The sequence below is a fragment of the Globicephala melas genome, chromosome 11 (assembly GCF_963455315.2).
Source record: "Globicephala melas chromosome 11, mGloMel1.2, whole genome shotgun sequence".
NCBI lineage: Eukaryota > Metazoa > Chordata > Mammalia > Artiodactyla > Delphinidae > Globicephala > Globicephala melas.
The window spans coordinates 55791561-55803289 of record NC_083324.2 but is presented as its reverse complement, the minus strand read 5'-3'; the positions used below and the strand labels follow the sequence as shown (position 1 = coordinate 55803289).

Below are 11729 nucleotides of genomic sequence, written 5' to 3'. Positions count from 1 at the left end.
AACTTTCAGCAAAAAATAATCTCCACAATACCATAAAAATATAGAATATAGTATTTGGGAATTGCATTAATTATTTATGAGTGAGAAAGGACTAAATCTACTGCCATATTGGAAATGGCCGTCTATCTGGCCTGGAGTCTTAGTTTGGCTCCTCAAGTTTTTTACCATGTAAAATTGCACTGTCCAATACAATAGCCACTAGCCACTTGGAGACATTAAAATTTAAATTAATTTAAACTAAACAAAATGAAAAATTCAGTTCCTCAGCCACATTTCAGTATTCAGTATCCACGTGAGCTGGTAATCGCCCTATTGAATGGTGCCAGAAGAGAATATTCCTGGTCATCTCAAAAACTTTTATTGGACAGTGTTAATATAAAATTTATGCAGTCCTCGCCAATCACAAAAATGATCTATTCTTCAATCACTTTCCAGGAGATTTTCATTTCAAGGTTAACCTAATAAAGATGTATTTTGACCTCTTGTCTCCAAAGATCATTCCCATACAATAACAGCAACAAGACACAAAAAACCAAATTCCACTGCCAATGAGACTGGAAGATGTTTAATTCAAATAAAATGTACATACAGAAAATGATGGACAAATCATAAATGATGTAGAAGGTAGAAGGAAGGTCCTATCTAAGCAACTGAGTGTGTGTGTGTGAAGAGTGGCCACAGAAGCAAGCAGATGTGTCTACAGAACCTGCAAAAGGCTCAGAAATGGGAGGTCAGTTCTAGAGATGGGGACTTCTACTTCTCACTTCTGTTCTGCACTGTCAGAGTGCTTCTTTTACTCTAGTAAGAAACTACATGTTTTATCCTCTATATTAACCACAGGTTCAGGACTAGGGATACCAGGTACAAGGACAGACAGTAGAAGGGGTGGCGCACTGAAAACAATGTCACCCAGTGAATACCGACACCCTGACTGCTGAGAAACCTTCTGTCTTCTTTCCCCATCCAGTTCCAGAGCACCCATCAGCTGGGTTTTTTATCTTCCTCTGTCATCACCTCACCTTCTAAACAGGAGATTGGAAACTCCTTCTGTGGAGAAAACAAACAACTCTAGAGGGAAGACACTAGTATTGATAAGAGGGGTCCCTTTAAAAAGCCAGAGGGCCTCTCTATTGCCTGCAATGCAGCCACCAGCCCACACCCCCTCCCCTTGCACAAACAGATGTCAGGCAATTTTTCAGTGCCTCACTCTTCAACATAAAAGAACAGCCAATGATAACCATGTATTTGAGGATTATCTCCAACAAGAAATAGAGAGGCTGAAATAAGCAAAGTGGAAAAGCAGAAACAGGAAAAAAAAGGGAAAATGCAAGAAGAGGAAAACGTTGCAGAAAACATTAGAGAGATAAGGGAATATTACACAAATAAAACAAGAACAGCATACCACTAAAGGAAATAGAAAGGCAATTTAAAATATGTGAGTAAATATATAAACTCTGTGGAAACTTTGGAAGACAAAGGTGAGGAACTCTACCAAAACTGAACAAGGAAAAAGACATGATGATAGAAGAAGAGAAAATTAAAGTTCCAATATTCTAAGTTCCAGGGGAAAAAGAAGAATAGAGAAAATGATGCAGAAGAAATACAAGAATATTTCCCCAAACTGAATAATATGAGTGCCAGCACAATGCATGAAAAAGAACCTACAGTCTGGCACAGGACTGCGAAATGTCCAAACAATAGGGACAAAACAGACCTTAAGAAAAATGGGTCATATCAAAAAGAATGAGAATTAAAATGACAATGATTTGGGCAACAGTGATTTTGTCTAGTTCTTAGCCAGAATCAAGAGAAAAAGGCTGTATACATTATATTAAAATTCTGATGTAAATGTCAGAGGAGACAACAAAAAAAGTTGAAAATGATTTACTCTGGGCCCCATTGTGAGGAACTGTGAAAGAGGAATCAAGAGACTGGTGGATTTTTGTTCTGCTGAACAAAAAAATCTTTGATAACTAAAATTATTTGTAGGTACTATGGGATAAAAATAAATTTAAAACAAAACAAAACCCTATCCAAGAAAATAATTGCAAATTATTTAACATCCAATTCTTACCAAAATCCTAGTTTAAAGAATAAACAAGCAAACATACAAACAATTAAACTTTTGCATTCAAATCTGGGAAATATCAGATTATAAACTGTATGAAGTGAATGAAGTAGTAAATAAGTATATGGGCCCCTTTTTATGTGAGGATTTGAAGACATAAAATACGTAGACATCATAGATACAACACAACAGCACCTTGTTAAAAAAAACTTCTAACCACACTTCTAATCTTACCCTCAATTCACAATAAGGATTCCTGAAATCATTAATAAGCACAGAAAATAACCTAACTGACTGACAAAGAATACTTTTTCATGTTCAGTTTGTCAAAAATACTAGTTATCCTAACATCTTGACCACGACATTTATTGTGTCAATGATTATATAAAAATCCTAAGAGCACTCTTTTTCAGGATGACTTTTCTGGAAACTGAAATTTGCTAAGAAGGACTACAAAATCCCAAATACATTATCATGAAACCCTGAAACTCCTGTTTCCCACCAGGTCATCCATCGGAGCATTGGTGATGCCTCCAGACTTTAACAGCACAGAAGACGTTATTAATGAGGGCAGATTTAAAAAGGAAGTCTGTGAATGTGATTTGATGTGTATTTTACAAACTCCTACATATCAGTGTAGTACAATGGATATCTGTCAATTGCCTGCTTAAGTATCTCTAGTGGCTACCTTCAGCCTAGTATGTAAAACTCCTTAATCTTTTATTCAATAACCTACATCAATTTTCTGTCCTTTCCTCATGCTTCTAAATACTTTCTCAGCTCAAGCCAGATGAATCTGCTTGCTTCTTCCAAGTCTGGGTTTTCTGTCCAGAAAACGTATTGTGCCTTCATGCATATTGTCTGTCTGCCTTGAATGTCCTCACTTCCCCTCTACCAAACCTTATTTTTGTCCATCTTAAAGCTTTGGTTCAAAGCTCTGCTCCAAGAGGCCCTTCCTGACTGATACTAACTGTGGTTGTTGCTGTTGTTTGGTTGGTTGCTTACTTGGTTTTTATGACTCTGGGCCCTCATAAGAATTACTAGTAACTTTATCAATATTTCAGTTTTCATCATGGACTTACAGCAAATTACTGACCAACTTGTCACTGTTGACAGTGGGCAAGCTTTCTTCTACTTACTGGGACTTCAACTCTACATATCCTATGTCAGATTTCTGTGGATTTCAGTCTCACTTTAAAGTATGGATCCATTGATCCATAAATCTGCCTCACACACGCAGTGTGTGTTTCTATAGTGACTGCACTCCTCAAGTGTCTATGCATTTCGGGCTATGAAGGCTGTTCCCCTGGGGGTTTGGCAACACGCTGGCATTGTGCGGGGTGTAGGTCACATCATGGCTAGTACCCTTTCTGGTGAATTTAGGCAGAGGGGAGGGAGGAGCCCCAGAGCACAGCCCTCCAGGCATCACCACTGACCCCAATGGGTCTGGGGCTGTAACCCACTGGTCTGCTGCTTTGGAGCAGGAGAAAATGGTGAGTCCACACTCTGGTTCTGAGTCCATCCACACTTCAGCAATTTTTTGATACCTTGGCATTAGGGCCAAGCCAGCCATCTGGGCTTCTTTTGTGGCTGCTAATCTCAAAATGGCCCTCAGGCTTGCAATGACTCTTCCGAGGCTGTGTGGTGAGAAGTAGGAGCAGTGATGACACGCCTCTCCCAAGGCTGAACTGCAGGTCACCCTCCACCTGGTCCCCATTCGCATGTCCTTTCAGTGCCCCGGTTTCCTCCAGGGTTTTTTGGGGGGTGGAGGAGGAAGGAAGGAGAGACCTATGTCAGTCACACATCTTTCAGGAAATGCCCATCACTCTAGACTTTCTTAATCTTTCTGTCCCCTCGAACTTTTGGAAATCTGGTCAAGCCTGTAGACTTCTCAGAATAACACTTCTAAAGGAATAAAATAAAGGCATAAAAAGAAAATATTTATATTAACATACAGTTAACCAAATGTTATTAAAATACAATTTATGGTAGTTATCTATGTTTATTAGCACACAAATAACAAGATCTAGTATCTAATTTAATAACAACTCTAATTTCTAATGCTGTTGAACTTCGCAATTTCCAGGTAGCTGAAACAACTGTGATATAATAAGAAATGGGATTTCCATTGATGATAAAAGTCACAGATACTGTGAATATAGCAATGCATCCATTTTAAAAATTAATTTTTAAAATTAGCAATACATAAACATGTTAAAAATCTAAACTCTTGTGTGGTAGGATGAAATTCTTCCTCCTTGCCCTGTTCCCCACCCTCTCAGTTTCCCTTTCTAGAAGCACTGTCATCTGTCTGTGTGTCACCTTCCAGAGAAATTCAATGTAAATATATACCAGGAAGGGGGAGAAAGTTATGTATTTTATTTGTTCACTTAAAACATCTTGAAGATTGTTTCATTGCAGCTCACACTTTTTAAGGATAGATAGCCTTCCACTGTGTGAATGTACCATAATTGAGTGAACCTCCACTGACATATTTATACTGCTTTCAATCTGTTCTTATGAATGTCATACACAATTTTGAAAACATGTGGATTATATATGTTGCACAGACTACTAAAAATGAAATTCTCAAAGGCAATTGTCCTCCAAAGAAGTTGCATCAATTTCCACTCCATTCAAGAATACATAAGAGTTGTATCTGGCAAATGTACAGGTTTTCCCTGGAACTTGGCACTATTTGGAAGAGGACTGGGAGTGAATTCACAGTACTGTTACCAATACTTTCCTCACCTTTTATTCTCTAATGCCTCGTGCTAAAATTTAGTAGAACTTGGTCATTCTTCCTACTCACTGGCAATTGTTTTCACTTTTGTGGCAATGCCTGATTTTGATTTTATATTCTTGGGGTGGCACAGAGTCCTGGCAGCCTAGATCAAGATGTTAGAGATTGTTTTAATAAATAATGTCCAGCAAATAGTTTCATCTGAGTGCCTATCGGAAGGAAGTGGGTGGTGGGTCTTGTGACAAGTCTCTTCAACTATGGCCCATTGGAAACTGAACACCAACTTCAAAGAATGTAACACTTGTCTTTTCTAAGAGGTTTAACTCATAAAATTTGTTAAGATAAATGATGCCAGTAATATTCTAACAATGATGGGCTATCATTTTGTTTCCATAGTTACCTGTGTTTCTATTAGCTTAAGGCTTCAGATGAGTAGCTTCAAACTCTGGTTTCTTCTTCAACTAGGTCAATAGTAACCATTTTTCCTTCTACTGGGGAGGCAAACTAAGTTGTAAATCTCATTAATGAAGAAGACATTTCTACAATGTCCAAATTCTACAGTGCTCAATTAGATTAAATTCAGAGCAATAAAACATTTCTGAATATGTTCTCAGAGAAACTCATATCATAGTTTTCCTTATTTGACATCATCTTTACCAGTTAAGAGAACACACTTCAGATAATAGTAACGCTCTTTACAAAGCATAATTTCCGAATCTCTTCCTGGTTTTAGCTATGACAAGTTCTTTTGGTAACGCTGAACTCTAGACATGCTTATCTCAGACTTGTTTAGAATTTTAGGCTAAAGGGCTTTTCTAATCTTGCAGTGAGTGAGCCAAAATCTAGAATAGGCTCTTCATGGGAGAAGAAGTAGGATAATTAAACACAAGTCATTAGAGTTGATTAAAGTGATGATAAAGAGCAAATGGATTCACACTTACAGGTTCTGAAATCCAATGTAAAGAATTGACCCCATAGCTAATCTCAGGGCAATTAGGTACTCATGAAGACCTAGTGAAATTCTTTAAGTTTAGATTTTAAAAAGTAATGTGTTATCAGGGGAAACAGAAAATCCAGACCTTAGAGACTAATTTTGATTCCTATGAAAATAGTAGGAATCAGGATAACATATTAAAGAGAACTCAGTATTGGGAAAAACCTAAAAGATGTGGCTAGAAATATATCCTTCTATGCTCTCCTCCTGTGAAAGGAGGAAAGACTGAGTGATCAAAGGAAATTGTAACTGCAACAGATCTTGGCTTTACTCCTTCCTTCCTTCTGCTTGGTCACTGGCTCCAACATAGCTCTCAATTCTAACCCGTGTGACATATTCATATGTCATATGTGTTCTGGGCATATCAGCAGTTAAGGGTCCAAAAATAACTGGTTAGACGGAGTGTCATGGTAAATAGTGCATTTTTGACTTACTATATTTTAAACTTATGATGGGTTTATTGGGACATAACCCGACTGTAAGTCAAGGGAGATCTGTATATATAATGGAATATTATTCAGACATAAAAGAGAAGGAAATCTTGCCTTTTGTGACAACATGGATAAACCTTGAGGGCACTGTGCTAAGTGAAAAAAGTCAGACAGAGAAAGACAGATACTAAATATTCTCATTTATATGTGGAAACTGAAAAACTTGGATCATGCAGGGAACTCTACTCAATATTCTGTAATAACCTATATGGGAAAAAAATCTGAAAAAGAGTGGAGATATATATATATATATATATATAACTGAATCACTTTGCTGTACACCTGAAAGTAACACAACATTGTAAATCAACTATACATTGATATAAAATAAAAATGAAATTTAAAAACTCTTTTAAAAAAGCTGAATCATAGAAAAAAAGAGCAGAATGTTGGTTGCCAGGGGTTGAGTGTGGGGGAAATGGGAGATGCTGGTCAAATGGTGTACACTTCCAGCTATAAGATGAATGAGTTTTGGGCACCTAATGTACTGCCTGACGGCTATAGTTCATACTGTATTATATACTTCAAATTTGCTTAGAGCATAATCTTAAATGCTCTCACTTCGAAAAAGAAACAGTAATTATGTGAGGTGATGGAGGTGTTAACAACCCTTATTGCTGTAATCATTTTGCATTATATATGTGTATGAAACCTATACAATGTTATATGTCAACTGTATCTCAATAAAGCTGGAAAAAAAAGAATTCTACATTAGCCCGTGTGTATGTATGAAGGCAAATGATGAAAGGAGATGCTTCTTACACGACTCCTTTTAATTCTCTAAAATTATTTCCATTATATAGATATTGGAAGGTCAGAGGGAAGTTGCAGAAATAATAAACCTTAACATGAATCAGTATGAGGGTGAGTAGAAGCTTGTGAAATTCCAGCCCATGTTTATGGGCATGTTCCAAATGTGATGGCTGGCGTCTACACTAGTCACATTATGGAGGGACTCTGCCTGCTCCAAGAATTTCAAAGGACAAATAAGGAATTTTTTTTCTTTTTTTGGCCGCGCTGCAGGGCATGTGGGATCTTAGCTCCCCGACCAGGGATTGAACCTGTGCCCCCTGCAGTGGAAGTACAGAGTCTTAACCACTGAACCGCCAGGAAATTCCCAAGAATCTCAAAGGAGAGATACAGTACTGAGAGAACAAATTATGACAGTATGAGGCTGCATAAAGCAGGACCTGAAAATTTTGATTCAGGGAACTGGAGGAGATGATGTTTTTGTTCTGAGTCTATGTGATTGAGTCAGGGTTCTGCACTCTGCCCTCGGGGCAGCCTCAGAATATTCATCTTCCTGTGTGTTTCAAGTCATTTGTGAAATGAGGATATTAACCCTGCCCACTGAATCAGTCAGGGTGAAAGTGGCTTCAGGTGACTGAAGAGCAAGCTAACCTTGGCTCAGTCCATAAAGGCATGAGCAGTTCTCGGGCTGCCCCAGCAGCTTCCTGATGGGAGGCTTGCAGGTCCTCTGTGCCTTCCTTGATTTTCCTACCCCTGTTGAAATGGCAGCAGTGCCTCAGACAGCTCATTCTCACACTTTCAAGTCCAAGTTTCAAGTTGGAAGCAGTGAGAGCGGGCAGGGGAATGAGGAAGAGAAACACCCCCCAAAATAACCCTCTCCCTTCAAGAAAGAGGAAATGTCTTCCCAGGATCCCCTTGGCAGATTTTCCTCTGTGTCTCCTTGACCAAAACAATTCTCTCGCTGCAAGAGAGGTTATGAGAAAGAGCATTTGATTTGCTATCGTCTGCGGCAGGAGGGCAGGCAAGAGAGATGAAGACAGATAGAGCTGGCCACAACCACCTCAGGCCAGAACTGTGAATGTTAAATGGGATAAAACATGTAAAACAATTTGCACAGGCACACATTGTAAATATTCAACAAGAAGGTAACACTTATTTGCTATTGTTATTTGCCTTGAAGAGAGAATATTTTAATGGAGAGACTTTGTCATGTGCTTTAAATATTTGAGTGTTGTGATACCTGTGATGAGAATAGAGTTGAAATCATAGTAATTTTCTGTGAGATCTGTTTCAAAATGATATTGGCTCTGATGGTAAGCACACCATCGACACAATTTTCAAGCAGGATTTGAAAGACCCCTGTTATTTAGGTGGACACTTTCATTAAGGGTAAATTTGGGATTCCTTCTAGTGGAAGCTTCTATGATTCTACACTATAATCATCAGAGGCTCAAGACACAAGATCCCTCCCTTAGCTTAAAATGGACTCAATTTGTGTTTGGGGCTAAATTGCGATGTTCTGGCTGGATCCAGAATTTCTAAAATGAGGACATAAAAGACTATTACAACTCTGCAATTGCAATGAGATATGCAACTCCTTCATGATTAACAGAGAAGAGAATTGTTGCTTAGATACTGACAAGTACAAAATAATAGTAATTTTTTTTCCTGTGTAGAGGTACAGAATTCATTTTAGTTTTAGATATTGAAATTCTAAATACTGATATCTCCTCAAATTAAAAATGAACATTGGGGTCAGTAACTTACCCACAACTTCCTTATTGGATCATCTATTCTTAAAATGACTGTATATTTCCCATGTTATGACCTTCCCTGTCACATGTGCATTCTCCATCCCTTTGTTAGGATTTTGTGAACATGCTATGAACATGTTAGAATGGTATAAATGATATTTGCTGTGTATGATTTGTTTCCCATCCCCAATCCTGCCAGGGGGAGGGAGGTGTTATATCTCAAGAGACTCTCTTACCAAGTCCAAGTTTTAAATCAATTAAACTTGTACAGACTCCAACATACCATCTTGATATGACCTTGAGCCCTGAAGTACATGGACGAGTGGAATGACCACAGCCAAGTTGGAAAACTGTCTCTGAAAAGAGTAGTTGGTTGACAAACATCAGTAGTGACTCAACCAAGGGAAGGGGTGACTTCCTCAAATTGAAAGGGGCCCTGAAAGTAAGACAAACGCTGAAACCATATTCCCCAAATTCATATTTTCATGCTGCTTTAAGCTATCCAAGGAACTCACAGCAGAGATGCAGAGCTACTTACTGAGAAGCTCAGGTACTCCCTTTTTATACCATCAGCACTTTCTTCTCCTCACACTTTCTCTTCAACCTCTTTCCAACTGTCTTCCACTCCACCAGTCACCAAAACTGTTCTGTTCAGGTCACCAAGGACCCACACTAGGTGATGCCCTACGGCTGTTTTTCATCCTCACCTTCCTTGTCTTCTGAGTATCATTCAACAGTGTGACGACGTCTTCTCCCTGTGTGGCTTTGGTGACATTACACTCTCCCTGTGCTCTTTCTTCCTGTCCAGCTGTTCCTCCTCAGGACTTTTTCCTGGTTCCTCTTGCTTTACTCCAACTCCTATTATTGGAGGATCACTGACCTTCAGTTGGGTTCCTCCTCTTTTCTGTCTACACTCTGACTAAGGCTTGAAGTTCCAACTTTAGCCAGTGCTGATCTGTCTCCAGTGAGGAGCTTCTCCTCCGAATCCCATTTCAGTGCATGGCTAATAGGTTTCAAACTGGACATGCACAGAAGGAGTCAGGCCTTCCCTTCTCCCACTCACCACCACATGACCTCATTCATCCCCTGCCTTCCCATACCATCGCCCACTCAGTTAATAATGCCTGAAACCTGGGAATCATCCTTGAATACTACTTCTCCAGTGCCTTCACCACCAGCCAACCAGCAATTCCTGTCAATTCATCCTCCAAACGTGTTTCACGCACATCCACCCACTTTCTCCACCTCCACCACCGCACCTGGTCTAACTACCAGCATCCCTCACCTCGTGTGCGGCAGTGGCCTCCTAGCAGTGTTCTCAGCTTCTTTCCTTGGCTCCCCTATGATTCATTCTTGCCCAGTGGTCAAAACTACAATCATACTACAACACCCCCTACTCAAAACTCTTAAAAGGGTTCTTACCACTGCTTAACTAACACCCAGACTCCTTACTGTGGTCTAGAGGTGTTTCACATTGCAACCCCTGGCAATGTTTTTAACATCACAGCCATTCTCGTTCTTTCTGACTGAGCCTCTGTCACACTGACCTAACACACCAGCCTCTTTCTTGCTGCAGGCCCTTTGCACTTGCTGTTTCTTCTCTTAGAATTTTCTTTGCCTGGCTCTTTGCATAGCTCACCCCTCCTGCTTCAGTCTCACCACCTGATCAGTGATGCTGTGCTCACTACATTACCTAAGGTTTTATTTGTTTGTTTGTTTACTTATTTATTTAGACTGGTAGGAAGACAGTTCTTTCCTCTGGGATTTCAGGCACATTTAGAATAAAACATGGACGGAATATGAGAAGGAGAAGCAACACCAGTATTTGGGAGACAAACTAGATTATGATGAGAAGGACCCCATTTGATCACCTCTCCTTGATCTTTTAATTTTCTATCAAGAATGATAAATTCTAAAGCCATTGGGGTCTTGCAGGTCACTGAAATGAATGTGATGGGCTATGAGTAGGGCAGTCAGGAGTGGTACAGCAGTCAGCACACGTCTATGTGAAGGTATTCAAGGGGCAAATTTTAAAATGCTGAACATGAGAAGCTAAGCCTGGCTGAGGGCTGAATTTGGCCTATGAGCCACCAGTTTAAGATCCATACCTAGATGTCTCTCATTTGTTGAGTAAGTCAGATCATTCCTAGTTCTATAAGCATCAACTTTATGTGCTTCTATATGTACATTACTAAAAAAAATAATATGTAGTCATAAATAAAACAGTCTAGAACCACATATTCTTTACTTGCCCTTTAGACATTTTCCTCTTTTTCTATCTATGCTTTTGAAGTACTACAAATTATAATATTATATAAGTATATTTACCTAACTTAGTTTCCAGTCAAAGCACGTGGAGGTGACCCTGAAGGGCACCATGGAAACATGTGAAGCATGGGGGAGGTCATTTTGTGTTTTAGATCAGCACATCTGTGTTTTGCAAAAATCACTCCAGAACAGTGTGGAGTAGGATAAGAAGTAGAGGAAGTAGGGACAGTGGTTAGTAACTATTGCGGTAATTTAGATGAGAACTGATAATGGCAAAGACAGTGAGTTTGGAGAGATGGAGAAGAAATAATCAAACTAGAAAATCCAGGTTAAGAAAAGCTACAGCAGACGTGTATTAAAGTTTTAAGTTTCCTAACGGTCATGGAAAAACAGGAAATGAAAGATGTTATTCCATAATAATCACATAGTAAAATACTGTATACCAGTCACGACCAAAATTTTCTTGAACTCCAAGAGGAACACATCAAGAATACAACCCTGCAAAGAATACTGTGCATGAATATGGCTGTATCTTATCTCAGCCTTTGATGAAAGACAAGGGTAAAATATTAATTCATAATTCAATTTTAGCATCTCTATAAGGAGTTAAAATAATATCACATAGACGTTATTTTCTTATGACCACTACCATGGAGAGAGA

The 11729-nt window shown here is 39.0% G+C and overlaps 1 long non-coding RNA gene across 4 annotated transcripts in view; it reads right to left on the bottom strand.

Annotated features, from left to right (window-relative positions):
* Positions 1–549: 549 nt before the first annotated feature.
* LOC132598180 (uncharacterized) overlaps positions 550–11729 on the bottom strand; it is a 70737-nt gene continuing 59557 nt past the window's right edge. For all 4 annotated transcript variants that reach the window (XR_009566048.1, XR_009566050.1, XR_009566051.1 and 1 more), the window contains one exon: positions 550–3973. This is a non-coding gene — a long non-coding RNA (uncharacterized lncRNA). The remainder of the gene's footprint in view (positions 3974–11729) is intronic.